The sequence below is a fragment of the Mesoplodon mirus genome (assembly GCF_964341445.2).
Source record: "Mesoplodon mirus genome assembly, chromosome: 17".
In the NCBI taxonomy this organism is placed as follows: Eukaryota; Metazoa; Chordata; class Mammalia; order Artiodactyla; family Ziphiidae; genus Mesoplodon; species Mesoplodon mirus.
In genome coordinates, this window is record NC_138993.1 from 7,842,418 (window position 1) to 7,849,556 (window position 7,139).

Below are 7,139 nucleotides of genomic sequence, written 5' to 3' on the forward strand. Positions count from 1 at the left end.
GGTCTGGGGTTTGAGGGTTTGACATCATCGGCATCTTCCTGGTTGGTGGCAGCAGAATGAGCGCCATCCTCTATACGCCTTCCCAGGACCTGCTGTGGTCTTAGTTGCCTCTCTTTAGTTGCCTCAGAGTGTGAGTCTGCCCAGGCTGCTGTGACAGAATACCATAGACTAGATGACTCAAGCAACAGACATTTATTTCTCACAGTCCTGGAGGCTGGAAGCCCAAGATCAAGGTCTCCGCCAATTCAGTTCCAAGCACAGGTGGGCCTTCATCCTGGCTTGCAGTCCGGCACTTTCTCTCTGTGTCCTCATGGGGTAGAGAGCAAACTCTATCCCCTCCTCTTCCTATAAAGCCACTAATCCTATCCAAAGGGCCCCACCCTCATGACCTCACCAACCCTAATTACCTTCCAAAGGCCCCATCTCTAAAGACCATCACACTGGGGGTAGGGCTTCAACATATGAATTTGGTGGGGGGGTCGGGGTGCAGGGGACACAATTCGATCCAAAGCACTGAAACTGCTATGGGATGTAAGGTGGGAAAAGGCTTCCCAACAACATAAACACACAGCTCCCACACAGCAGGAGGCGGCCACAGCAGATGCTCGTACTCTCTTGCTTTCATCCGCTCCAAGTAGAGGCAGCACAGGAAGTCAGCTCTGAACTCAGAGCTGGTTCTGATTCTTATTCACTTTTTGGTGAGTGGCTAAATGAGTGAAACGGAAAGTAGAAGATGTGAGCAGTGAACGAGACCAGAATGGGGCTGCTTAGAGGGTCCCAAACAGGAGGTTGAACAGCAGAAGCCTTCTCATCCAGGTGGATCAATACCAGTGGTCATTGGGTTAATTTAAAAATGTACTTTTGAAGGCAAGGAACCATTAAAAACTTACATGTACACCCTATAAACATTTTAGTTCAATTCTCAAGAGTAGAATTCATTCCCAATCTTTTGATGTCGGGCCAAGGCTTTTTCTTCAAGTCAGAAGCAAGTTCAGCACAGTCTGCCATAAATGCATTATTCATCATATTCAGTTTCTTTTTTAAAGTAGAACAAGAACTTAAAGATATTTGCAAAGCAATGAGAGAGTACTATACTTTTAGTTTTTTTTATAATTTCCCCCAAGCTTTAACAGTTGTCTCATGTATCCTCAATTCAATATGACCCTTAATCTAGTCTTTTCCAAGTACTCATCTTAGTTTTCACAAAGTTCTTTCACACTAATTTTATCAATTTTCATTTTGTTTAAATACATTTATAATCACAATAAAATGTACAATTGGCACACACAAGTTTGGGAACAAATACAGCTGATTCTTGTTAATTATATGACTCAACCCCTCAGCCACTGGGAGCAGACGTGCCATCTACCAGACATGGACGTCTAGAACATTCTGTGGGCATTTGGCAGGGTGTTTACAGACAGTCAGTCAATCCATCAGTTCAGTTAAGGGTGTCTATCACATGTGATTCTTTGAGCAACACAGATTCCCTGGAAGTCAGATCGGTGCTTTCCCTGGCAGCTTGGCTGTAGCACCGAGGATGGGGAGGGAGAAAGTGCAAAGGAGGAAGGTGATGCTCTTGGCATTAGTCTACCCAGATTAGTGTTACCTCACCTGCATCACCTCAGTGGGGCCCATCCTCCTACAATAGCACAGGCCTCATTCAATGTCAACCACTCTCGAGGGTCTTCCTCATTCAATGTCAACCACTCTCGAGGGTCTTCCACCGAGGGCCACTGCTGACACTGAGGTAGGGAATTGCTACGTTACTTTGTTCGTTCTCACGGCCTCCTGGGGACACACTCCTTGTTATCTCCACGTACAGATGAGGAAAATGAGGCTTAGGGGGATTTGTGATTTGCCCAAAGTGAAGCCACTGGTCAGTGGTAAGGCAGGAACATGGTCCCACTCTCTGTCCATTCCCCAACAGTGAAAGGACCGGGCCTTGGAGAAGGGCTTTTGTTTGAGCATCAGAAGGAAAGTAGAAGCTATTGGCAATGGGCAGATCATAGTGGAATCAGGAATCCTCCCCAGAACACAGGCCTGAGGAATGGCGCCGGTGTTACTTGCTGAGGCACACAATGGCTGAGGTTCCTTAAGTGGAAAGGGGTGGAGAGGTGGCCAGGAGTAGGCACTTCTCAGGCTGTGCAGGGTGAAGTGAGGCTGGGACAGGCAGACTGGGAAACCACGTCCAGAGACATGGCACCAGGAGGCCAGAGGATGGCGGGGCCTGTGCATGGAGCACAGGGGCTGGAGACACCGCTGGGCTCCCCAAGAGACAGCGGGTGCTGACCTGACGGAGTGGGGTTGCAGGAGAGGCCAGAGGGTCAGCAATCGGCTGGAGAGCCACACCTTAGAGACAAACCCCATGCTCCAGCAAAGGTTAAGATTCCTCGTACCCCTGATAGATCAAGTACGTGCAGATTTGGACGCAAGGTTTGTGCTGGAAATTGTCAGCAAAAGTTTGTTCAACATTTACGCTGCACTGTTTGTTGAGTCCTCTCTGCTGGGCATGGGGCTGTGATGCAACACTGGGATACAGCTGGGAATGAGGAGGGGTCTGTACCCCAAGGAGCTATGCTCGGTGGGGGCAGAGGGGTCTCTGGGCTCCATCCTTTCTCTGCCTGGCTCTCCCCTGAAAGGGTGCCAAGCCCTGTGGAAGCACCAGCAGCGGGGGTCAACGCAGGGCTTCCTGGAGGACAGGAATTCATACTCAGACCTGGAAGATGGATAGGACACAGCCATTTCAAAGGGAACGTTGATAGGAGGAAAGGCTGCTACAACACAGATGAGCCATGAGGATGTTATGCTCAGTGAAATAAGCTCATTGTAAAAGGACAAATGTTGTGATTCCACTTACATGAGGTTCCTAGAGTCGTCAAATTCACAGAAAGGAGAACGGTGGTTGCCAGAGGCTGGGGGAGAGGGGAAGAAGGACATCTTTTTTTATCGCGTACAGAGTTTCAGTTCTGCAAGATGACGAGACTTCCAGGGGTGGACAGTGGTGATGGTTGCACAACGATGTGAATGGACTTAATGTCACAGAGCTGTTCACTTAAAGCGGCTAAGATGGTCAATTTTATGTTATGTGTGTTTTACCACAATTAAAACTTAAAGAGAGCAAGAGAGGGAATTCCCTGGTGGTCCGGTGGTTGGGACTCCATGCTTTCACTGCCAAGGGCACGGGTTCAATCCCTGGTCGGGGAACTAAGATCCCGCAAGCTGCACAGCGCAGCAAAAATAATAATAATAATAAATAATAATAATAAAGAGAGACAGAAAGAGGGAAATAAAGGAGGAGCATGAGGTAAGGCCCCAGGCAAGGCAGAAAAGGGAGGTTCTGGGAACTGTTGAGTTTGGTTAGCACAGAGCTGGTGGGAGATGACAGTGGCAACGACTCGGCCGTGAAAGGAAGGCGTTTGAGGGATGGAAGTAGCTGGCTTTCCAAGATGTTCAGAAATGAACAGGAGGGCCGAGGTGGTGATAGAGGGTCAAGTAGAAAGGATGAGCGGATACATGTCTCTGCTAGTGGACCACGTGCTAGGATGACAGGGCTCCCTCCGGGGCTTACATGAAAACAGGAGGTAGCAGTGAGCCACCAGGTGCCCGAGGAATCCACACTCCCCTGGTTCTTTTCTTCCAGGCCGCCCTTGGAAAAGAGCAAGCCTGCCCGGCGGACACCTGCGCTGGGGGTGCCCAGCATCACCAGATCCTCTGGTGCCACAAGGTTGCCCACGTGTCAGCTCTCAGGGAGAAGCCGCGTTTCTCCATCCTTGGCGCAGGTTGGTTTCATTTAGATTTTCGTACACAAGAAAAAGAGGGACGTGAAGCTGCGCGACAGGAATACTGATCACACAGCAGTTTCCTTGTTTGAGTTCTGAAGACATCAGGCTGCTCTTTTCTTTTCTTGGCAAATTCTTCTTCCCCGGTTAATCAAAAAGTCTGACTGAGATTAAGCTTTGCTCCACAGGGGCAAGAAAAGAACGAAACAAGAAATGATTTCAGCCAACGTGGGCTTCTTCCCAAAGCAGTTAGAGCTTGGATTTAAGGAAACAAATCGGATTTGAGGGTTTTCTTCCTCGGAAGTCATTATTCCATTGAGTGAAGATTGCACAGGGCCGATGGGTCCTAAAGCGGGTCCACAGAAGCGCAAATCTCACAACAGCGGCTGCCCACGGCTGGGCCTAGGACAGCAGGAGAGAGAAGGGAGGTGTTGGTAAAAAATAGCGGACAGTTTTGAAAGTTTGCTTTGTGCCGGGCAAGCTTTGGTTAAGCTCTTAGATGGATCATCTCATTTACTCCTAATTGCATCCCTAGGGATGGATGCTGTTATAGTCCCATTTCGCCAACAAGGACACTGAGGCTCCAGGAAGGTAAGTGACTTGCCGATGGTTCACAGTTAAGTAAGGGCACAAGGAAATCAGAGCCCACACTCCTAACTACCGACAGCAGTGACTCTCAGAAAAGAGGGAATAAAATCAGAAGGCCAGTGGGCCTCTCCCTTCCTAGCATGGCCCTAGAGAAGTCATTTAAAAGCTGTAGGCCATCTCCGAGGTCCCAACAATAGCAGAAAAAGAATAACAATGCAGCTGCTGGTTACAGAGCACGTACTATGCGAATCTCTTCACGGACATCACTTAATCCTCAAAGCAGCCTAGAGAGGGTGCATCCCTACTTTACAGATGAGAAAACCGGTTCTCAGAGAAATTAAATATTTTGCCCAAAGTCATACAGCAAAGGGGAAAAAAACCCTCAAAATTCGAACCTCACGTTGGCCCCAAACACTGGGTTATCAATCTCTGCCTCTGGCTCAGAGCCATCATTTTACAAAGACCTTGCGGTAAAGAGAGCCCACGTTGCAAAGCTAGGAAGTCTCCTGACACCCCCAGTCCAGCACTTTCTAAGAACAGCTCACTCCTTCTCGAGTCAGCCCATGACCAGTATCCTTCCCAGAGGGGCGAGAGGGCACTGTCCTGGTCATGCCCCTCCCACGGGGCTGGGGGGTCTGCAGGACCAAGCAGAAAGTGTCCCCCCAAAGGCTGCACCCCCTTCTAGACCACGCTGCAGGTCTCAGGACCTGGAGATCCTGTGCCCAGGTGGCCACGGGTCCAGTTTCAGAGCCTGTGCAGCTTCCCTAGGATCTGTTCACCCACAGCGGGGACCACACGGTCCCAGCCCCTCAAGGTGACTGAGGGGTGGTGTTTGCCGGGCGCAGACAGATATGGGACATGCTTGCTGGGGCAGCATGCATAAGCATGTTGAGGACCTTGGGGTGCAGGGAGGAGGGCAAGCCAGGGGCTGGGAGCCAGCGGCTGGGAGCCAGGGGCCGGCTCTGCCCACATTGCCACATTCACCACCGATCTACGAGGGCGCCAAGAATTCTACATCCAAACCGGCCTTCCAGGGCCTTGTGGAGTGGCCAAGGTAGGAAGACAAGCACTCACCATGTGTTAAATATTGTATTTCACAGTTTGTTAACTTTTAAAAACTGGGCCTCCATTTGCACTCTTGCCCTGGACCCCCCAAATATTAGGGGTGAGCCTGCCCTGACTTCCTTTTCACTTCTCGGACTCCTCTAACCCCACACGTCGAGGCCCCAGGGACCTCAATCCCTCTTCACAGACCATCCTTGCCAAGACGGCTGGATCCTCACCTGGCACTTTTCAGGAGCCCTGCCCTCACCTCCACCATGACTGACGTTCCACACGTGTCTGAACTGCCAGCAGCTCCGTGGGAGAGGCTGCTCTGCTACCGAGTTAAATTGTCTGATTTCCCCCCAGGATTTCTCTGACCCAGCCAGCCAGAAACCCAGACCTGGGCACCTCCAGCTCGTGCTTGTGCAGAATGCTCGCATCAGTGAGGACTTACCCATGAGGAAATCAAAGTTAAACAAGCTTAGGCAAAAAAGGTTTATTGGCTCCTAGAACTGTGGGCAAAACTATGACCAGGAACCTAAAAACCCCATCAGGACTGTCCTTCCAGCTCTTGCCCCTGTAGTGCTCTGTTCTCTCTCTGCAGACCAGTTTCCTCTGTGTTGCAGGAAGTATGGCCACAACAGTCTTCAGGTTGAATCTGCAGCTTTATCTCCAGAGAGAGATGGACTTCGAGTTCTCTTGGGTTCCAAGTCCCAAATCCCTAGCAAAGGGACTTGCTGACAAATCTTGGGTCAGCACTTACCTCGGCCCAACCAACTGAAGTCTGGGGCTGGGTCCTTCAAAAATGGCTGTTCTCCTAGAGCCACAGAGATGCAAAGGCCCTGTGGTCACTGTCACCGGGAGAAGAGGAGGGCGCTAGGCACACAGACAATGCTCTGCATGTCCCGTAAGGTCTACGATCGAGTCCCATTGCCTCAAACTATCAGACTGTGCCTGGCTGTCTGCCTGCCTTCGCCTTCCCCCACCACCTCCTTCCCTCCCACTTCTCCTTCCTTCCTTCCTGACCTGAGTTTGATTCCTGAGTTTTCTCCTTCCCACTGAATCCAGGCTCCAGTGGCAGAGAGGGAACCCGGTCCCAGCTCTGCCGCCAACTTGCTGACGGGCCAGAGCATATTATTGCTTTATTCTCTGGGCCTTTATTTCCTCAGCTGTTAAAAAGGGAGTGGGGAGCCCTTTGCTCTCCAAACAGGCTTCCCCACCTCTGTTTCTAGACCTTTGAGCAGTCAGCCTAACTTGTCCAGACCTCTTTTTCCACCCTGCTTTCTATAAACCTTTCAACAGTGGATTTCTCTCTATTTTAATTAAGTATTCATTTTTAATCCTTGATTTTTGGACCAAACATTTAGAGTTTAATCCTCGGGGTCCCAGCCTGCCTACTTGGTACTGTTTTAAACTGGGAGCTCTGCATTAGCGTTGTGTTGCTGAGGGCAGTGTTCTATTAATTAATCCCTTGAGGAAATGATGCCATTATAGGAAGTCAGCAGTGTTGGGAACAAAACCCATCTTATAAATCAAGTCAAGTAGGGTTCCAGATACTTCTAGGTGCCACCTTCCAATTGGTCTGGCCTGGTTAGAAGAAAATGGGGCAAAGTCATGAAACAAAGGAATGAAACATCTGGCTTTTCTCTAACCTGGTTCCTGAGCCCTCTCTTCCCTCCTCCTACCCAGATCTGACCAACAGGGTCTGTGAGCCTGACGACCCTG